Here is a 20,202-nt window from a genome sequence, read left to right on the forward strand (position 1 = left end):
TAAAGTTTATTCGTGACGCCGCCTGTGGTATTTGGTCAGTAGGGACCAACGCTGCTTAAAGGGGTTCTCTGGGGTGATGGTATATCTTCCCACAGGTGAAGTAAATGTACCCGGGGGCGAACTGCTGGGGGTGAAACATCCAAATCCCACAAGAAATATATATATATATATATATTTAATTTTGATATTTTGAATTGGACTGGAAGGTAAAGGAATCAAAACCACTACAATGTTTCGTTTTCTCTTTACCTTCACCCCCATAGTACTCTATTTTTTTCAAATCTCCTGTAATCCCTCCACCAAGTAAGGAAGTACTGATTTCTCCCTCCATCCTCCCCAGTCATCTCGCCTTCTCCTCTGAACGGTTCCTTCGCATTCAAGCCTTTTTCTCCAGATGCACACGGCCACACCATGTCTTATCCTACTCCCACCTTCTAACACTCTCTCTGCTGCTCCTCATTGCTGGTGACATATCCCAAAATCCTGGCCCTCCTCAACACATCTCCACACTAATTTCTAACCACCTGCCATGATCCTCTACACGTCCCCCACCCCAGCAACAAACGTGGTGGAGGAGTTGGCTTGCTCCTGTCCAACACCTGCTCCTTTACACAAATTCCACTACCCCCTCTGATTCTCTCCCCTCATTTGAGGTGCACTCTGTCCGCATCTACTCCCCCTCCAACCGGCTCTCATCTACTGCCCCCCAGAACTAGCCATCTCCACCTTTCTCGACCACTTCATGACCTGGTGGCTTCATTTCCTCTCTTCTGATATCCCCACTGTCATGGGCGACTTCAACATCCCCATTGACACTTCCACCTCAGCTGCCTCTAAACTTTTATCACTCACTGCCTCTTTTGGCCTCACTCAATGGTCCTCTGCGGCCACTCACAAAGATGGTCACACACACTGGACCTCATCTTCACCAGCCTCTGTTCCCTTACTAACTCATCCCTCCCCCTGTCTTACCACAACCTACTGACATTCTCTTCTTTCTCCTTTCCTAGTGCGCAACCCCCACTCCACAAACTCACTCACCCTCGCCTGATATCTCTTCTCCCTTATGCCTCAAAACTACTGGAACAGCATGTTCATCTTGAACTGTCCTCCCACCTCTCTTCCTGCTCTCTCTTTGACCGCTTACAATCTAGCTTATGACTGCATCACAACTGAAACTGCCCTAACTAAAGTCACCAATGACCTACTAACCTCCAAGAGCAAGCGACACTACTCTGTCCTCCTTCTCCTGGACCTGTCTTTGACACGGTCGACCATTCCCTCTTGCTACAGATTCTCTTATCTCTTGGCATCACAGACTTGGCCCTATACTGGATCTTGTCATATCCAACAGACCGAACATTCAGTGTCTCCCTCTCCCACACCACCTCCTCACCTCGCCCCCTGTTTGTCTTCCCCAAGGCTCAGTCCTAGGGCCCCTGCTCTTCTCCATCTACACCTTTGGCCTGAGACAGCTCATAGAATCCCTCGGTTTACAGTATTATCTCTATGCCGATGACACGCAGATCTCCCTCTCTGGACCTGACCTCACTTCCTTACTGACCAAAATCCCACAATGTCTGTCTGCTACTTCAGCTTTCTTTTCTGCTCGCTTTCTAAAACTGAACATGGACAAAACAGAATTCATCATCTTTCCCTTATCTCACTCTACCCCTCCACCAAACCTCTCTATCAATGTCAATGGCTGCTCACTTTCCCCAGTCCCACACGCCCGGTGCCTCGGTGTGATCCCTGACTCTGCCCTCTCTTTCAAGCCACATATCCAAGCCCTTGCTTCCTCCTGCTGAGTCAAACTCAAAAGATATTTCCTGGATCAGTGCATTCCTTGACCATGAAACCACAAACACACTAGTGCACACCCTTATCTCCCACCTCAACTACTGCAACTTCCTACTCTCTGGCCTCCCCTCTAGCACCGCTCCAATCCATCCTACACTCTGCTGCCCAAATAAATCACCTGTCTCCCAGTTATTCCCCAGCCTTCCCTCTCTGCCAAACCCTTCACTGGCTTCCTATTGTCCAGAAGCTCCAGTACAAAACCCTAACTATGACATACAAAGCCATCCACAACCAGTCTTCTCCATACATCTGTGACATGGTCTCCCGGTACTTACCCACATGCAACCTTTGATCCTCTCAAGATCTCCTTCTCTACTCCCCTTTTATCTGTTCTTCCCACATGAGACTTCTCCCGTACTTCCCCCATACTCTGGAACTCTACTTCAACACAGACTCTCGGCCTACCACGGAAACCTTCAAAAAGAACCTGAACATCCACCTCTTCTGATAAGCCTACAGCCTGCAGTGATCCTTAGTCTGTTGAACCGCCGCACAACTAGCTCTACTCTCTCCTAGTGTATCCTTACCCATCCCCTGCAGACAGAGCCCTCACGGGCAGGGTCCTCCCTCCTCCTGTACCTGTGTGTGCCTTGTTTTTCTCATGTTTATTGTACTTGTCTATAATTGCCCCTTCCACGTGTAAAGCGCCATTGAATAAATGGTGCTATAAAAGTGAATAATAAATAAAAATAATCTGAAAATGTGGGACACCAGCAGTAACTCTAATTTCTGTTCAACCTTTGCAATAAGCCTTATTTAGCTTCCTCCTGTCTTAGATGGCATGCTGGAAGTGATGGATGGTAAGCATAATTCACTCTGTCTAAGGATATGCATATGTCTTTTGAAATTCAGATTCACCTGGCAACCCACGTGAAACTGCAAAAAAAAAAAAAAAAAAAAACACACACACCACCACAATAAGAAGAATGAATATCGACATGGTAATATAAAAATAACTTGGGCACATTTTCCGTCCTTTGTAACTTCTTTCAATCGCTTCAGACTTCGAAAGCCGCTTCAGAGAAAAGCAGCACCGGCATTTTCCTGAAATGTCTTCTGCTTCAAAAACAATGTGGCTACATATCATTAGTAGATGATTTCAACTGCTGTTCTAGCCAAGATCCACACAGAGGCCATGTTCACACGTTCAATATTTGTAAGCTTAAAAAAAATAAAATAATAATAATCTGTAGTGGAACAATCATAGGAAAAGTATAATAGAAACACGTCACCACTTCTGTATTTTTCACCCACTCCAGGTTTTAGCTTACAAATACTGAACGTGTCCCAAGAGTGATCTTCTCCGCTCTTTTACCCAGATGCAAAGATTTATAAGGCTACGTGCCCAAAACTGGAACTGGCAACGCTTTGGACGCAACGCATGTTAACTGCGTCAAAAGCGCTGCTGTCTATTGGATGCAGGTGAATCAGCATGTGTTTATTGAACCGTGTGGATTTACCGTGTCAGTTCATTGCATGGGGTAAAATTTCCCTTGCAGAGACCCTAGTCTCCGCAAAAGAAATTGACATGCTGCGGTCTGGAAAGACACGCCACATGCCCGTCTCTGCAGGCATCGGTGCACGCATAGTGGGCATGGGATTTCTTGAAATCCTACCCACTATGCTGTAGCATCTGGCTGCACAAGTACACAGCTTTGAACACACAGCGATTACTGATCATGTGCACATACCCTCAAAGTTTACAAGGCCTGAGCAAATAAAATATTTATTCTAAAAATGCTGATAAAGTGCACAAGTCAGAGGTTTTTACAGACATGACACTACCTACTGGCAATTAAAAAAGTATAAATAAAGCATACAGAATAAAGTGACACAAAGTGTATACAGACCACAATTGGTAATCACTTCAAGGAAAATTGTGGTGTACAAACTGAAAGAACAAACAAGACACCACACAACATGGAGCCATGTACGTTTTTGATGGAATCATTTTGACCTTTGATACCACAGTTCTATGGGTCAGTGAAGGGGAAAAACAAAAAACAAAACAAAAAAAAAAAAAAAAAACAGACCACGCAGATAGAATCATTGTACAATCAGTGATTAACATTGTAAAGGGTAGGAGATGTTTTGTAATTTTTTCTTTTTTTCACATATTTGACCGAAAAAAAAAAACTGACACGAGCGAAAGATGAAAGTCTGACCAGGTTTAGCGCAGTTGAGACGTTACGGACTTCTGAATGAGGCCCCAAGTGCAAGTCCTAGGAGGTGGGCCTACATCTACTGGACATTTATTGTACATCCTGTGGATATGCTCTATGAGTCTATAGAAAAGGAATAAACCTAGAAGGAACAAAACGAGCAATATGATCTTATCTGGACTGTGTTGAGGAGAATATGCACCATCGTGCTCACCTGATACGGTTGTCTGCACAAAACCACTGAAAAAGTCTGGCTGCAGCAGCCCCACAAGGAAGGAATCAAAAGGTGCTGGAATGGTATGGTTCACCTGAGTTACTGTCAATAGATAAGAAGACCGGAATCCAAAGATCAATTGCTGCCGTTTATTGGACAATGCGTTTCGAAGTTTCAAACTTCATCAGGACAAAATGTATGATTGCCGTGGTTTTGTCCTGATGAAGAAGTTTGAAACAAGTTGACGATTAAACGGCAGCAATTGATCTTTGGATTTCTGTCTTATGTATTGACAGCAACACAGGTGAACCCATACCATTCCAGCACCTTTAAAAGTATATGATTAGAATACCCCTTTACGCAAAAATTATATGGTCATTGAAAAGCCAAAAATATGGTCTCTTCTGGATGTGAGAAAAATAAAAGAAATATATCCTAGAGCATCGAAAAATTGACAGGCACATCAAAAACATGAATGCCTTTGATGTCTTTCCCATGCACTTTGAAGCAAGAACCAAGACTTCATACAGATGGCTGGAAGAATGTTGAAAATGTGTGAAAAAAAAAATAAAAATATAAAAATATTAGTATGTACTGGGTCCCAAAACCTGCTACAGAATGTGATGATTTCAGAAAGCAAAGCTATCATCTGAAATATTTAATGACAGTACCTTTGATGCAGGCTACATACAAGATAATAAAATATGTATTTTATCTCATGGCCGAAAGGGCTGGCTCCATTGAAATTGATCAAGAAAATGAAGCATTTCGCCCAGAAAATTATTGCAATTACACATGTTTTGTTATACACCTGTTTATTTCCTCGCTGTGTATTGGAACAAAAGGCGCATAGTGGACATTATTATTTTTTATTTTATTTTTTTTTTGGGGGGGGGGGGGGGTTGTGTTAAATTAAATAAAAATAAAAAATATGGGCGAGACAAAATCGCCAACATCTTTCCAAAATTATGGATAAACAACTTGGCTTCAAGCATTTGATGCTCATCCACTCACCTGTGGCAAATAACCAGTGTGGGCAATATGAAAAAAAAAAAAAAAAAACACACCATCACACATGAAACCAGGTAAATAGGGAAAATTTTACTCAGTCTTGGCATTTTGCGTGCCACACTCAGCATGGAGAGCAGAAAAAGGAGAACTGTCTGAGGACTTTAGAACCAAAATTGTTAAACAATGTCAACAACCTCCCGAGAACATGATGTTACTTTGTCCAAGGTGCGCAACATAATCAGCTACAGTTCCATGGGTTGGAAATTTCTTGATCTCTTTGGATGTGGGAGGCAGAGAAAAATTGATGAAATGTTGCAATGTAGGATAATCCAGATGGTGGATAAGCAGCCCCAAATCAAGTTCCAGAGGCATTCAAGCTGTCCTACAGGCGCAGGGTGCATCATTGTCAGTGTGAACTATCCGTCGACATCTGAATGACAGGCCATGGCAGGAGACCCAGGAGGACTCCACTGCTGAGAAAGACAGTTTGCCAAAATCCTTCTGAGAAAGTCTTGTGGACAGGGGAGACCAACAGAGCTTTTTGGTAAAGCATATCATTATAATGTTTACCGAAAACAAAAACGAGGCCTACAGAGAAAAGAACACGAAATATTAAGCTGAGATTGCCAACAATTTTGTCCATCTTATTTTTGTGATTGGACATGTCACACACACACACACACACAATTTGCCTTCCCAACCCCCTCTTTTGTGTTGTTCCAATACACACAAACAAACAGGTGTATAACAAAAGATGGAAAGCAGGAAGGGAATTTCCAGCACGTCCATCCAGTATAGGTAAAACTTCCAAGATTATTAGAACATTTTAAAAAACAGTTTTTTTTTAAAACGAGAGAGACTCTTAGTCATAGGATCCCATGACTAAGGGCGCCGTGGTGTGCCAGAAACGCGTCAGGCAGAGAGTCTCTCTCTTTTTTAAAAAACTGTTTTTTAAAATGTTCTAATAAACTTGGAAATTTTACTTATACTGGATGGACATGCTGAAAATTCCCTTCCTCCTTTCCTACTTCAGCTGAAATCACCAGCAGGTACGGCACCCACCAGTTACATTCATTTGCAATGGCTTATAAATGCATGTCTCAGCGTGTCAAGCTCCAACTTTTCCCTTCCCCTCCTCTCTCCCTCAGACAATTATAACAAAAGATATATAATGGCAATTTTCCTGAAGAAATATTTCATTCTCTTGAACAATTTCAAGGATTCCAACACTTATGGCCATGATATGCAGTTGCTTCTCACAAAATTAGAATATCATCAAAAAGTTAATTTATTCAGTTCTCAAATACAAAAAGTGAATCTCATTATATAGAGTCATTACAAACAGAGTGATCTATTTCAGGTGTTTATTTCTGTTAATGTTGATGATTATGGCTTACAGCCAATGGAAACCAAAAAAGTCATTATCTCGGTAGATTCGAATAATTATCAAAAAACCCCTGCAACGGCTTCCTAAGCATTTAAAGGGTCCCATAACCTATGTGTCCACGTTCAGGATTGCATCAGGATTTGGTCAGGATTTTCCATCAGTATTTGTAAGCCAAAACCAGGAGTGGAGCAATTAGAGGAAAAGTATAATAGAAACACATGCACCAATTCTGCATTTATCACCCACTCCTGGTTTTGGCTTACAAATACTGACGTAAAATCCTGACCAAATCCTGATGCAATCCTGAACGTGGACACAGTCCGTTTCAGGAGACTCCACAATCATGTTGGAAGACTGCTGACTTGACAGATGTCCAAAAGGCAGTCATTGACACATTCCACAAGGAGGGTAAGCCACAAAAGGTCATTGCTAAAGAAGCTGGCTGTTCACAGAGTGCTGTATCCAAGCATATTAATGGACAGTTGAGTGGAAGGAAAAGTATGGTAGAAGAAGGTGCACAAGCAATCGGGATAACCGCAGGCTTGAAAATGATAAGAAAAGGCCATTCAAATATTTGGGGGAGATTCATAAGGAGTGGACTGCTGCTGGAGTCATTGCTTCAAGAGCCATCACACAGACGTATGAGGGACATGGGCTACAAGTGTCACATTCCTTGTGTCAGGCCACTCCAATAGACAACGCCAGAAGCGTCTTACCTGGGTCAAGGAGGAAAAGAACTGGACTGTTGCTCAGTGGTCCAAGATGTTGTTTTCAGATGAAAAGTAGATTTTGCATCTCATTTGGAAATCAAGGTCCCAGAGTCTGGAGGAAGAGTGGCGAGGCCACAATCCAAACTGCTTGAGGTTTAGGCTATGTGCACACGTTGCTGATTTTGCTGCGGATCCGCAGCAGTTTTCCCATGCGTTGTACAAAACCATGTAAACTTATGGAAAACAAAATCCGCTGTGCACATGTTTCCGAAAGTACCACGTGGAAACGATGCGCTGTATTTTCCACAGCATGCAAATTTTTTTTTTACGGATTCTGCAGCGGTTTACACCTGCTCCTCAATAGGAATCCGCAGGTGTAAAGCCGCAGGTGGAATCCGCAGTGCGTTTTACCTGTGGATTTTACAAAAATGGTGTGGAAAGTTCCACACATGAATCCGCAACGTGTGCACATAGCCTTAGGGGGAAGTTTCCACAATCAGTGATGGTTTGGGGAGCCATGCCATCTGCTGGTGTAGGTCCACACTGTTTTGTCAAGACCAAAGTCAGCGCAGCAGTCTACCAGGAAATTTTAGCGCCCTTCAGGCTTCCCTCAAGCTTTTTGGAGATGGAAATTTATTTCTCCAGCAGGACTTGTCACCTATCCACACTGCCAAAAGTACCAATACCTGATTTAAAAACAATAGTATCACTGTGCTTGATTGACCAGCACTCGCCTGACCTTAACCCCATAGAAAATCTGTGGGGTATTGTCAAGAGGAGGATGACAATCCTATGGGAGGTGGAGCCGCATAACCATCACTGTAATGAGCGGCACCACGTGACCGCTCACACAGGACAAGCTGCCGGCGCTGAGAGGAAGCATCGCGGGAGCTGGGTGAGTATTTTAATGCAAGCGGGCAGGTGCACAGGGGGTGGGAGGTGACCACGAACTTTATTTTAAACACAAAAAAAACAAAACAAAAACACACACCTTGATTTTTCATTCCTTCTCTCCAGCGAACGCTGCTGGGGAGAAGGAATGAATGCCGGCATCAGCACCACAAGCAGGGGGGACAGCGCTTACTGTAGCGCTGTTTCTCCTGCGGCAGTACGTGCACATGGAGAGTGCACTGTTCTCCGTGTGCACGACGCTTTGCGTACCGTGCTGCCAGAGAAAAACAGACATGTCTCCGTGTTTTGCACATGGACACACTGTCCGCGAAAAATCACTGACATGTGCAGAGACACATTGATTTTAATGTGTCTACGTGTGTCAGTGTCTCCGGTACGTGAGGAAACTGTCACCACACGTACCTGAGCCACTGAAGTGTGAAATAGGCCTTACAGAGTAGGTGGTCCTCAATTCGATAACATCTATCTGCAGGGTGTCTATGTGTGGGTCCCATTCTGCCAGAACAGAACCCAGCCATGTATCGCTTGGCCAGCCTTTGTTTAGAGAGCGATAAAGGATATTCGAGAAGTCTCGTCTGACCACATAAGTAATTACGTTCTAAGACTCAAACTCACAATGACACTCCATTTAATGTATGTGGCACTAACTGTACGTTGCTGCCAGTCCTACAGAGTTTCACTAGTGCTGCACATGCTTGGTCACTTATTCAGACCTCTACAGGGCTGTTCACATTTCTCATGTATTTGTTGCAGACCATATGTTTCTGTAGCGCCCCAGAGTCCTGGTCGTTGCAGTACTGACGCTCCGCCGCTAAGGGGAGTGATGGTACGTCTGATGGCACTTAAGGAGTTCACCTGACCAGGTATCACAGACACCAATACACTACACAGTCTGGCCTCCAGGGGGAGCAAAGGGTTCTATGTATTAGGCCACTCCTCACAATCTGGTAAAACTGGGGGTTGGATAGAAAGTTAGACAGAAGCTGACTGGGTTGGAACCAGGCAACATCCTGTGGCAGGGGGTGTTGCAGGGGAAAGATTCATGGGGGTCCCTGTCAGGGGTGGGATCCTGACAGAGGCCTAGCGAACAAGACAGAGCGTTAAGGAACCGCGCCTGCACTACATTGCGGCGGTATCTCAAGAAAGGACAAGAAGCGAGGTTTATTGTGGAGAGTGAGAAACGAGATCACAGCAAAAAGGAGATAACACCAGTAGGAGTCGTGCCGTAAGATCGAGGCAACATCCTACTGAGGCGCGTAGCTGGAACGCCGAGGAATTATTGGGCTCCAAGCATTACTTCAAACCAACGGCAGGACAGTTAGTTATAGGTTGGCTGTCTCATATAAATCACCTAAGCAGACATAGGGGGCAACTGTGGGAGAGGGGCATCACTAGGGTCCCGGAAGAACTCCAGGCCTACCCGTCATACGGGTGCGTCGTAGCCATATCATCTGGGGGACGGAGAACAACATCAGAACAGATATAAGTTGTGAGAAAGAACATCAGAAACAGACACAACAGTTGTGAGGACTATCCCGTGGTGCTCAGCAGGGAAGTACTACAACACACAGGCGCTAGAAGGTAGGCACAGATTTCCACCTGCAAAGGGAACTCTGGAGGTGCCTTCGGACCGGCCGGTCTCAGACAGCCCTGTTAACAGTACTCTGGATTGAGGATCCTGAAGTCTTCAGTAAAGAGGTAAAGGGACTGCAACCCTGTGTCCTCATTCACCACGACCTACACCACGCACCATTATCTCATCTTTCATTGGACGCCCCTTAGCAGGGTCACGGACCGGGTCTAGCCACCGTGACGACCCCAGAACTGAGACAGAGAGGCCCGGTACCGAGTACCCCGCGGACCTGCGTCTGGGGGCGCTCCATTTCCATTATTTTTCCAAGGACACGTCTGTTTAATAAGTAATATGGAGAAGAAAAACAATAAATAAATATCAATACAAGTCTAGGGGTCTGGGAACATCCCGGACAGCAATGAGATGGCATCAATGTGCATTCTCTGATATCCTTTCCAATGTTAAATAAATTGCTAAGCTTTTTCTATCCATACACGAATAATATTGATGGTAAAAAAACAAAAACAATTACACTGAGAAAACACTGGTGACACTCCTACCATTTATTTTTTGCACACATGAACAAACATGGACGTTTGAAAGATGCCTTAGGGTATGTGTCCACGTTCAGGTTTGCTTCAGGCTTTGGTCAGGATTTTATGCAAGTAAAATCCTGACCAAAAATGCACCTGAGGTCACTGGCAGGTCACCTGCGGTGTTCCTGCGTATTTTGCACATTGTAGCAACATGCTGCGTTCTGAAAAAACGCACTGCATGTGCGTTTTCGCGGGAAAAACGCATGCGTTTTTTCCTGCACAGTGGAGACGGGATTTCATTAAATCCCCTCCACTATGCTGTAACATCTGGACACTACGTTTTTGACGCTGCGGCTCAGCGCTGCGTCAAAAACGCAGCGTTTCCTGAACGTGGACACATACCCTTAATGTGTTCAGGCAGTGAGGAGTCCTAATAGGCAGGATAACCGGACCACTGATCTGGTGATCAATAAGCAGGGACCCGAGCAAATTCGCTCAACTCTATTAATTATCCTGAAGTAGTCCGCCATAGTGTACTAATTAAGATAAAATAGAAATGCAATGGATGAGGGGACGTTTGTACGTAAAGGCCGTATTAAGGCCCAAATTGTGGGATGCCCATGGGTAAAGTTGCGCAAATGAAGTTTGCAGGACCCAGGTCAGTTTTCAATGGTCATTGGACAGGAACCACCTCCTACTTGCCGACATCCCTGGCTCCTCATTTGAGTAGCCAGCCTGGCACAACAAAATCATTGTTGCACCATCACTCACAAAAAAAAAAAAAAAAAAAGTTTTCACTCCAGTGGCCATGGAATACTGACCTGACCAAATGGTCCATCTCTACCAACAAGGACTCCATCTGTTTAATGGATACCCCATTCCAATAATTCACACTGTAGGAAGATATGGGTCCATTTACATACACCTATCTAGAAAAGGTGAATCTCAAAGGAAAAAAAAAAAAAAAAAAAAAAAATGGCCAACACAATTCTGGAAACCTCTTATATACAATTAATCTACTTCTTACAAATAATGGAAAAATTGTTCCTATTGCTAAAGCTTTTCTGGAGCAAATCACTGTAGCTTCTGGCACATTGAGTGTAATCCTGTTGCTTTTTGGACAACATCTGATGTCAACCAGTGTGTCTATTCTTTTGAATGAAAGACAATTCAGTGCTGACGATTCCACAGGGACAGAGATTAATTGACACAGTGAGCCATGTTCACTTCTTACTATTGGCAAATTCCAATTTTTTGACCATATAAAATAAAACATTTTGGAAAAAAAAAAAAAATTGGTTATAGCTAGCATTTTAAATGCATTTTGTTTGTAACCCCTTTTCAAATGTACAGCACACCATGGAAAAGAAAATTGTGGTAAAGAGTATGAATAATAGCTATACAACACATGGAAGGTATAGCATGCCAAATATTAATAAAAACTGGAGTATTACATTGAGACATCCTTTTTAATTTCTCAAATTCTACAGAATTTCACCTCTATGAAATTTTGGTAAAATACAATGTTGAGATGTTATTTTAGAAATCACTTGTCTATTGCTCTACTAATCAACAAATTCAAAAATGAAATTTTGTACTTCTGTTACGGTAAATACGTTTACGTTATTTTTTTTGTCCCCCCACACTAATCTGATCAGCTAATGAAAGACATAACTACCGTACTTAGTTGGTCATAGACAGTTATCACATATGTAATATTTAGGCCTGACAATACTGAAAGCCATTTTTTTTCTTTTGTACATTCTTGAAAACATAGTATAGAATTATAGGTCATAGGTTAAAAATGCAATGCTTAAGAATGCATAAAAAAAAATAAATAAAAAAAATTTATGGGATAGTTTAACCCCATGATAAGTTTTTGTCTGCTTTTTATATACACACAGCTAAGATACAGCAGATACATGCATCAATGAAAGTAACATTGCACTTGGATGCAAGGAATTCAGCTTTTGTAACCCATGATGCAAACAAATTAATCATCCTTAAAAGAAATAAAAAAAAAACAAAAAACACATTGATTTTCCTAGATTTATCCCAATAAACTACATGATATGTTGACTTATGGGTCAAAATTAAGTTTTTTTATATTTTTATACATTGCTACATTTGGCTTGCAATAAAACAGTTTGCAATACAATCATTTAAAAAGACAAAAAAAATAAAATAATAAACGCTAGGTTTGCCGAACGACATCGCATGAGCCTTCATTTAGAGCGTAGCGCTGTATTGCATGGTTGGTTAATTATGGCACAAGATCCTTTCAGATCAAATCTAGGCTACCTTAATTAAACATGCTCGCTCCCTTAGTAAAGGGCCATGCAATAGCATGCAGTGGTTTTCCCCATTCAGCTTTTTCATCAGTACAATGACCTTTAATCCCCGAGCGCCTTCCTGTGTCTCTGCAGTTAAACCTAGCATTGTGGATTCATTTACATAATGCCTGAACTTGTCCAAACAGCTGAAAGCAAAAAAATGAGCATGTAATGTCAGCATATAAAATACAAGACAAAAATAGAGAGCAACTATAAATTAGAATTATTAACACCATTTTATATAAATATTTACATAATATGATGCCTATACAATTTGCAGAAGAAAAAAAAAAAAAATGTAATTGTAATTAAAATATTTTTATTTCATTTTACTTTTTTTTTTTTGTTCGTTCCCTGTCCAGGCAGTAAAAGCATTTGTTTAAGAAATATAAAATTCCAAGACATTTCCATTTCTAACTCTCTGGTTGAATTTGCATAGTCAGCAATTGTAATGGAAATGAGCCCAAAGACAAAAGGCTCTTTAATTGAAAGCTGACTTGCCTAATGTATAAAATTAAAGCTTTGGATGTGTTTATATGGTCTAGGATAAATATAGTGTTTAGGCAGGCCATTTTCAGATTCCCTCTGCTATCAGAACATTGCCATGTTATGGCTGTCACAAAGAAAGATATTAAAAAAAAAAAAAAAAAAAAAAAAAAAAAAAAAATTTATATATAAATATATATATATATATATATATATATATATATATATATATATATATATATATATATATACACAAAATTTCCAAAGAAGTTATTTTTTTTTATTATATAGTCACATTAGTAATGCATTTTAATGAAAAATTGTATATATTCTCTAAAAAAAAAAAAAAAAATGCAAACTGCCTTTTATGAAACAAATAAAAAAAAAAAAATTAAAAAAAAAAAACACAACCAAAAACCTAAAACCCTCTATAGTTTCCTAAAATGAAATATTTTACTATAATTAGTCAAGCACAATAGGCCTAACAGACACACATTTGCATTTTGCAATTGGCGACAAACCCATATTTCCATACATAATACTCCGTGTGCAAATGAGGGTGATCGACACAATTATGTCTTCATTATGTATTTAAAAAAAAAAAAAAAAAAAAAAAAAAAAACACACATGATCATCGGCATAAAACATAAAAAAAAAAAAAAATCCTGACAGAGACGGGAAAAAAGAAACCGACCTGCTTAAACTGCTGCTTGCCAATCCATGCACTCTTGATATGAATAAATCCTAATTATAATCCACGGAATGAATGGTGAAATAGATGACACCACACGGTCACAATTGGTCGTTACCGCCTGTATGTGGATAAAGCATTTTTTTTTTTCTTGCAAATTTCCCAAAGCAGTATTTTCTAGCCGGTAGCATATGCTTTATTGTTCAGCGTAAGAGCCCCTAGTCTGCACAAAGACTCATTACCTACTGCTTGTAGAACAGCTCCAGCCTCACTGAGCTCGCCTGTATTGTGATCACATGGGAGTCTTGTCTGAAAAAGCCAGGCTTCCGCTGATTTCACTGTCTATGGATATTTTTATCAGCTGAATCCTAGCAAGAGGAAGGGCCAGCAAATCAGTCAAGCTGTTTGAAGTCATTAATCCACTACAAATCAAGGAAAAGCCTCAATAACGTGTTTTTCCGTGGAAAGAAAGAAAAAATGTAGCCCTGGGCCCTTGATGGAATTTCTGGAGAATTAGCATATCGCCATATATAACTGGCCATAAATTATTTTTATAGGCGTTTTAATCAAGATACTAGAATATGATATGCACAGAAAGTAATTAGCTCAGAGCAACATGGGATCAATCACCCAAGGAGGAATTATATTTCGAGGATTTCTTTATAGCATGTAAACAAATCCGTATATTAAGAAATAAGGAATCCCGAATTTCATTTTAGGGCTCGTTCACACTGGCGTATAAATTGAACTAATGCAATGCAACAAAACATTGCCAATGTTAGTAAATGAGTCAGTGCTCAGATGAGAGTTTTTTCTCAGCTCAGATTGGGCTGAGGAAAAAAAATGGCAGCATGCTGTAATTGTCTGTGAAAATCTGATTTGTACGCACCAATGCAAGTCAATGATTGTGAAAAAAAAAAATTGCATGGCGCACAAACCATGTGTGGACAGTCTGATTTTTTTACTCACACATCTCAAAGGAAGCTTGATATTTCATCAACCAATACAGTAATTTCACAGCCCGAGCCATCTGAATAGAATAGATAAAATAGATATATAGATAGAATAGACAGATAGATAGAAATATGTCAGTGAGATATATAGTGCTTTGCATGTGTAGTTTTCTCTACATGTATTTCTAAACTTAAAAATATGGACTTGGATCCCCTTTATTTTTAATAACCAGCTAAGGGAAAGCAGACAGCTGGGAGTTGGTCTTAACAGTCTGGGAAGGGGCCAATAACCATGGAGCTTCCCAGCCTATTAATATAAGCTCACAGCTGTCTGCTTAGCCTTTACTGGCCATTAAAAAGGGGGTACCCTGAAAAATTACATGGAGTCCCCTCTATTTTTAATAACCAACAAAGGCTAAGCAAACAGCTGCAGGCTGATATTAATAGGCTGAAAAGTTTCATGGATAATGGCCTCTTCCCAGCTTAATAAGACCAGCTGTCAGCACCAGTTTTTTAGCAATTAGATTTAAAAAAAACACCTACCCAGTGAAACATATAGTTAATTATCATCAATAAACATTGACCAAAAAAACCTATCAATAACCCTGCAATATACCTATCTTTTACCTGCCTTGCTGTGGAGGTTGGCATCCTAGAAGACGATTTTTTTGGGCCCCCACTCACCAAAGACTGTCCCTCGCTTCCCAGTTAAATCCCTATCAATATAGGTTGGAAAACAATGTCATGACAGAACAGAGATGAAAAACCTATCATAAAAAAATAATAATGTAGAACCAGTAGGTTCTTTTTGCAGGTTAGTTGTAGACAGATAAATAACCAAAAGATAATCAACAAAAATTAATATATCCACTGTCATGACATGCACTCCGACAATTAAGTATGATGCACAATAACCTGCCCCAATAGATAAAACAGGACAATATGAAGTTTATAAATCATTCATCAACCAATTGTGAAAAATAAATAACGATTCACTTATCATGAGCCGGAATACCCTGACGCGTTTCCCCTCTGTCGCGGTTCATCAGGAGGTCCGAGAGATAGTATAGATGCTCAAGATGGCGGATGCCATGATGACGGATGGCCGAGGAGCCCCATTCAGAGATTGAAGCTCCACAGACTGGAGCTGCATCCACTGCCGGTTCCCATACTGCATAGCACGAGAACCTAGCAGCTATGATGAGTGATGACATCAGTAAGGTAAGGTTATTGTAGTTCACAGTTTAGTAACCTCACTGACATCACTGCTCGCAGTTTGAGAACTTACTGCCGGTTCTCACACTGCTTTGCGTTTGTAGGTTTCTGTACATGTAAAAAAATGGGCTTTCTTCCTGTCTTGAACTGTTTTTGCAACCAAAATCTGGAGTGTGAGGGAAGATAGTCGCAGTGGAGTGGTGCCAAACTATTTAAAAAATCGCAACTGATAATTCAGACTAAGGTATCATTCACATGTGTTTTTTTCCCCACATACAAGTGCTAGCCTTTGTTTTCATTGATATCACTGGCACCTGTGATAGTCAACGGTGACATTCATATGTCCATGATTTTTCATGGACTTAGCGCTTCACGAAAAATCATGGAGACATGTCTGACTCGAAAATCGAATTAAAATTGGCAATGCAAGTCTATGGGTCTGTGAAAAAAATCAGACCACAATAGGATGTCAGTCAGATTTTCACGGGATGTCAGAATGGAGATGGTGAATCATTTTTTTTGTCTTTAAGTACAAGAAAAGTGATGGCACTCGGACAACACTTTGCTCAAATTCTGATGATACATTGATCAGAGTCTGATCCCCAAAATCGTTTTTTTTTTCTCGTACATGAGATAAAATGATATATGAGTGAGCCCTAAAACATCTAGAATTGCATTTAGAAATAAACAAAAGGTGCAAAATACAAAAAATGGACAAAAAAACAGGCAAAAATGGACAAAAAAACAGTCTCATAGGAAGAATTGGGACCTATTTGTTTCCATATAATGAAGCAGCCGAAAAAGTATTGTTGAAAAGCTTAAAAAAAGTAATTGTTTTCTTCTAAAAAGACCACTTCTATGTCATGTTTTTGTATTAATTTTGGCATGGAAAACTGTTGAAACTATAGGGCTAGATTTACACTTGCAGTTTTCGTTGTAGGATGTCTTTGAGAAATAGCCAGGAATGGATCCCATGTATGAAGGAAAGGCTAATAAATCACCTTTGTTTTGTATCTTCTCATGCTTGGCTTGAAAACTGTATATGTGATTCTGCCTTGATGAAAAATTCACATCTGCACCAAAATACATCAAACACGGGGAAACACGCATAGAAGAAATGCAGCAAACACGCAATAATCAGACAGGATTGTTATTGCGCTATGTGGTGCAGATAACTGAAAAAATGAACAAAAAAAAGCAGTAGAAAAAATGCAACGTTTACGCTACGTGTAAACACAGCCTCAGTATTATATTTTTATTATTGTTTTATGAGTTTATGTGAAGTAAAAATATCAATCACACAATTTTTACATCATTTAGCGATTGCTGTAAATAATCTGATTACTGTGTTGTGCGGGTTGTTACAATTACCAGGGTCATATTTCTGTCCAACCTTTTCACCATGCCTCCATCTTGTGCCAGTCATTACACTGGCTAGTGGCTACCCATTCGCTACAGGGTCCAGTATAAACTCATCTCTCTCACCCACAAAGCTCTCCACAGTTCTGCACCGCCTTATATCTCCTCTCTCATCTGTCTATCGCCCTACACGTGCCCTCCGTTCTACAAATGACCTAAGACTAACATCCCCCGTAATCCGAACCTCGCACCTCCGTCTACAAGACTTCTCTCGTGCTGCGCCAGCTCTCTGGAATGCACTTCCCCAGACGATCAGACTGATACCTAACCCCGACCTATTCAAGCGCGCTCTAAAAACCCATCTCTTCAAACAAGCCTACCACATCAACTACTCAGTAAACTAGCTGTGCCCTGTTCCCTCCTTCCAAATATTATTCTAAATCTGCACCCTACTATTCATCTGTCTCCACACCCTCCATGCTCATGATAACTGCACTTGATACTTGACTATTGCACTTAAACACACGGGCTGATGACCGGATCATGCAGCTTTATATGAAAATCCCTATTTATTATAATTGCCAGACCTGAAATAACAAGCACTTTTCACCTATTGTGTCCCCCCCATTTCCTTGTAGATTGTAAGCTTGCGAGCAGGGACCTCACTCCTAATGTCACTGTTTAAATTGTCTTAACTTGTATTGAATTTGTCTGTACATGTCCCCGCTTAATTGTAAAGTGCTGCGGAATATGTTGGTGCTATATAAATAAAGATTATTATTATTATTATTATTAATAATAATAATTACAGAGACACTAAACATATCCATGTTATTTGTTGATTTGGGATGTTTATTTTTTTTTTAAAGCATGTCAAAATTAACATTATTGCAATTGTTTTCACTATTTTTTAGCCATTTTATAGAAAGAAAAAGAAAATCTCTTTTATTCTCTCTCTAGAATACAAAGACATAAAGGTACTCTGCTATGTCCATTGTATTTCTATGTATCAGCATAATCTGCCTGTGGAGTTAAAGCCTGCAATACAGATCAAGTATACAAAATTCTCTCAGCAACAACACCAGCACCTGGGAACCACTAATGGTACCGTCACACTAGGCGATATCGCCAGCGATCCGTGACGTTGCAGCGACCTGGATAGCGATATCGCTGTATTTGACACGCAGCAGCGATCTGGATCCCGCTGTGAAATTGCTGGTCGCTGCTAGAAGGTCTGCACTTTATTTGGTCGCTAGGTCGCCGTGTATCGCCGTGTTTGACAGCAAAAGCAAGGATACCAGCGATATTTTACACTGGTAACCAGGGTAAACATCGGGTTACTAAGTGCAGGGCCGCGCTTAGTAACCCGATGTTTACCCTGGTTACCAGCGTAAAAGTTAAAAAAACAAACAGCACATACTCACCAGCGCGTCCCCCAGCCTCTGCTTCCTGACACTGACTGAGCGCCGGCCCTAAACTGAAAGTGAAAGCACAGCGGTGACGTCACCGCTGTGCTGTTAGGGCCGGAGCTCAGTCAGTGTCAGGAAGCAGAGGCTGGGGGACGCGCTGGTGAGTATGTGCTGTTTGTTTTTTTAACTTTTACGCTGGTAACCAGGGTAAACATCGGGTTACTAAGCGCGGCCCTGCGCTTAGTAACCCGATGTTTACCCTGGTTACCCGGGGACCTCGGCATCGTTGGTCGCTGGAGAGCGGTCTGTGTGACAGCTCTCCAGCGACCAAACAGCGACGCTGCAGCGATCGGCATTGCTGTCGCTATCGCTGCAGCGTCGCTTAATGTGACGGTACCTTAACAGTAGATCCTGCCTGGTTCAAGACCCGGGGAGAAAGAGAAAATTAAATTTTTGCAATTGCTTTTAGTAGTTTTATAGGAGCAAAAATCTAACTTTTTCTTCACCGCTGTATACAAGTACAAAGAAATACACTGCTGTATACAATGTACATGTATAATCTGCTTCTGGGTTCACTTTCTGCAATGCAGCTCAAGATTACTAAATTCTCCAATGTTTGTCATTATATGCTGAGGCTTATAGCTAGCGCTGCTGCCTGAGGACATGGAGACATGAGTTTGAGTCCTGTGGAGACCAGATCACAGGACAACTGAATAATTTAATTTATGTCAGTGCCGAAAGATGTGGCCCTGCCCCCAGTGGAGGAGGAGCTATAGAGCGATGAGGATGTCAGAGAGTATGAGAAGCCGGGGCAAAGCCATGACATGCTGGGATGGCAGGACTGGGCCCTCAAATTGGGTCATTCCCACTGAATCCAGGATGGTTGGGAGCTGTGGGGAGATCACGCCCTGTCTCTGTTGGAGTCCCTCAAGGCTCTGTCCTGGGGCCCCTACTTTTTTACATCTATACCCTCGGCCTAGGACAACTCAAAGTCCAATGGCTTCCAGTACCACCTGTATGCGGACGACACTCAGATCTACCTCTCTGGCCCTGATGTCACCCCGGAGTGTCCGTCAGCCATATCCTCCTTCTTCACTTCTCGCTTCCTAAAACTCAATGCAGACAAAACTGAACTAATCATCTTTCCCCCATCTCGCATATCCCCCCTACCTGATATATCTATTATAGTAAATGGCATCACGCTCTCTCCTGCACCTGAAATCAGCTGCCTCGGGGTAACTCTCGACTCTGCCCTGTCCTTCAAACCGCACGTCCAAGCTCTTGCCACCTCCTGTCACCTCCAACTTAAAAATATTGCCAGAATCAGTCCCTTCCTCAGCCCACAATCTACCAAAACTCTTGTGCATGCCCTCATCATCTCCCACCTCGAT

General features: G+C 41.5%; 1 protein-coding gene across 3 annotated transcripts in view; it reads right to left on the bottom strand.

Annotated features, from left to right (window-relative positions):
* Nucleotides 1-20,202, bottom strand: part of CSRNP3 (cysteine and serine rich nuclear protein 3) — a 159,925-nt gene that overhangs the window by 41,745 nt on the left and 97,978 nt on the right. The window contains exon 1 of one of the 3 annotated variants that reach the window (XM_077272792.1): nt 14,118-14,208. The exons of 1 other annotated variant lie outside the window; for it this stretch is intronic. The gene's annotated coding sequence lies outside the window, so the exon portion shown is untranslated. Of the gene's footprint in view, nt 1-13,878; nt 14,209-20,202 lie in introns of those variants that run through there. One more of the 3 variants, XM_077272794.1, reaches the window with a different exon arrangement.

This window comes from Ranitomeya variabilis, chromosome 7 (assembly GCF_051348905.1).
Source record: "Ranitomeya variabilis isolate aRanVar5 chromosome 7, aRanVar5.hap1, whole genome shotgun sequence".
Taxonomy (NCBI): Eukaryota; Metazoa; Chordata; class Amphibia; order Anura; family Dendrobatidae; genus Ranitomeya; species Ranitomeya variabilis.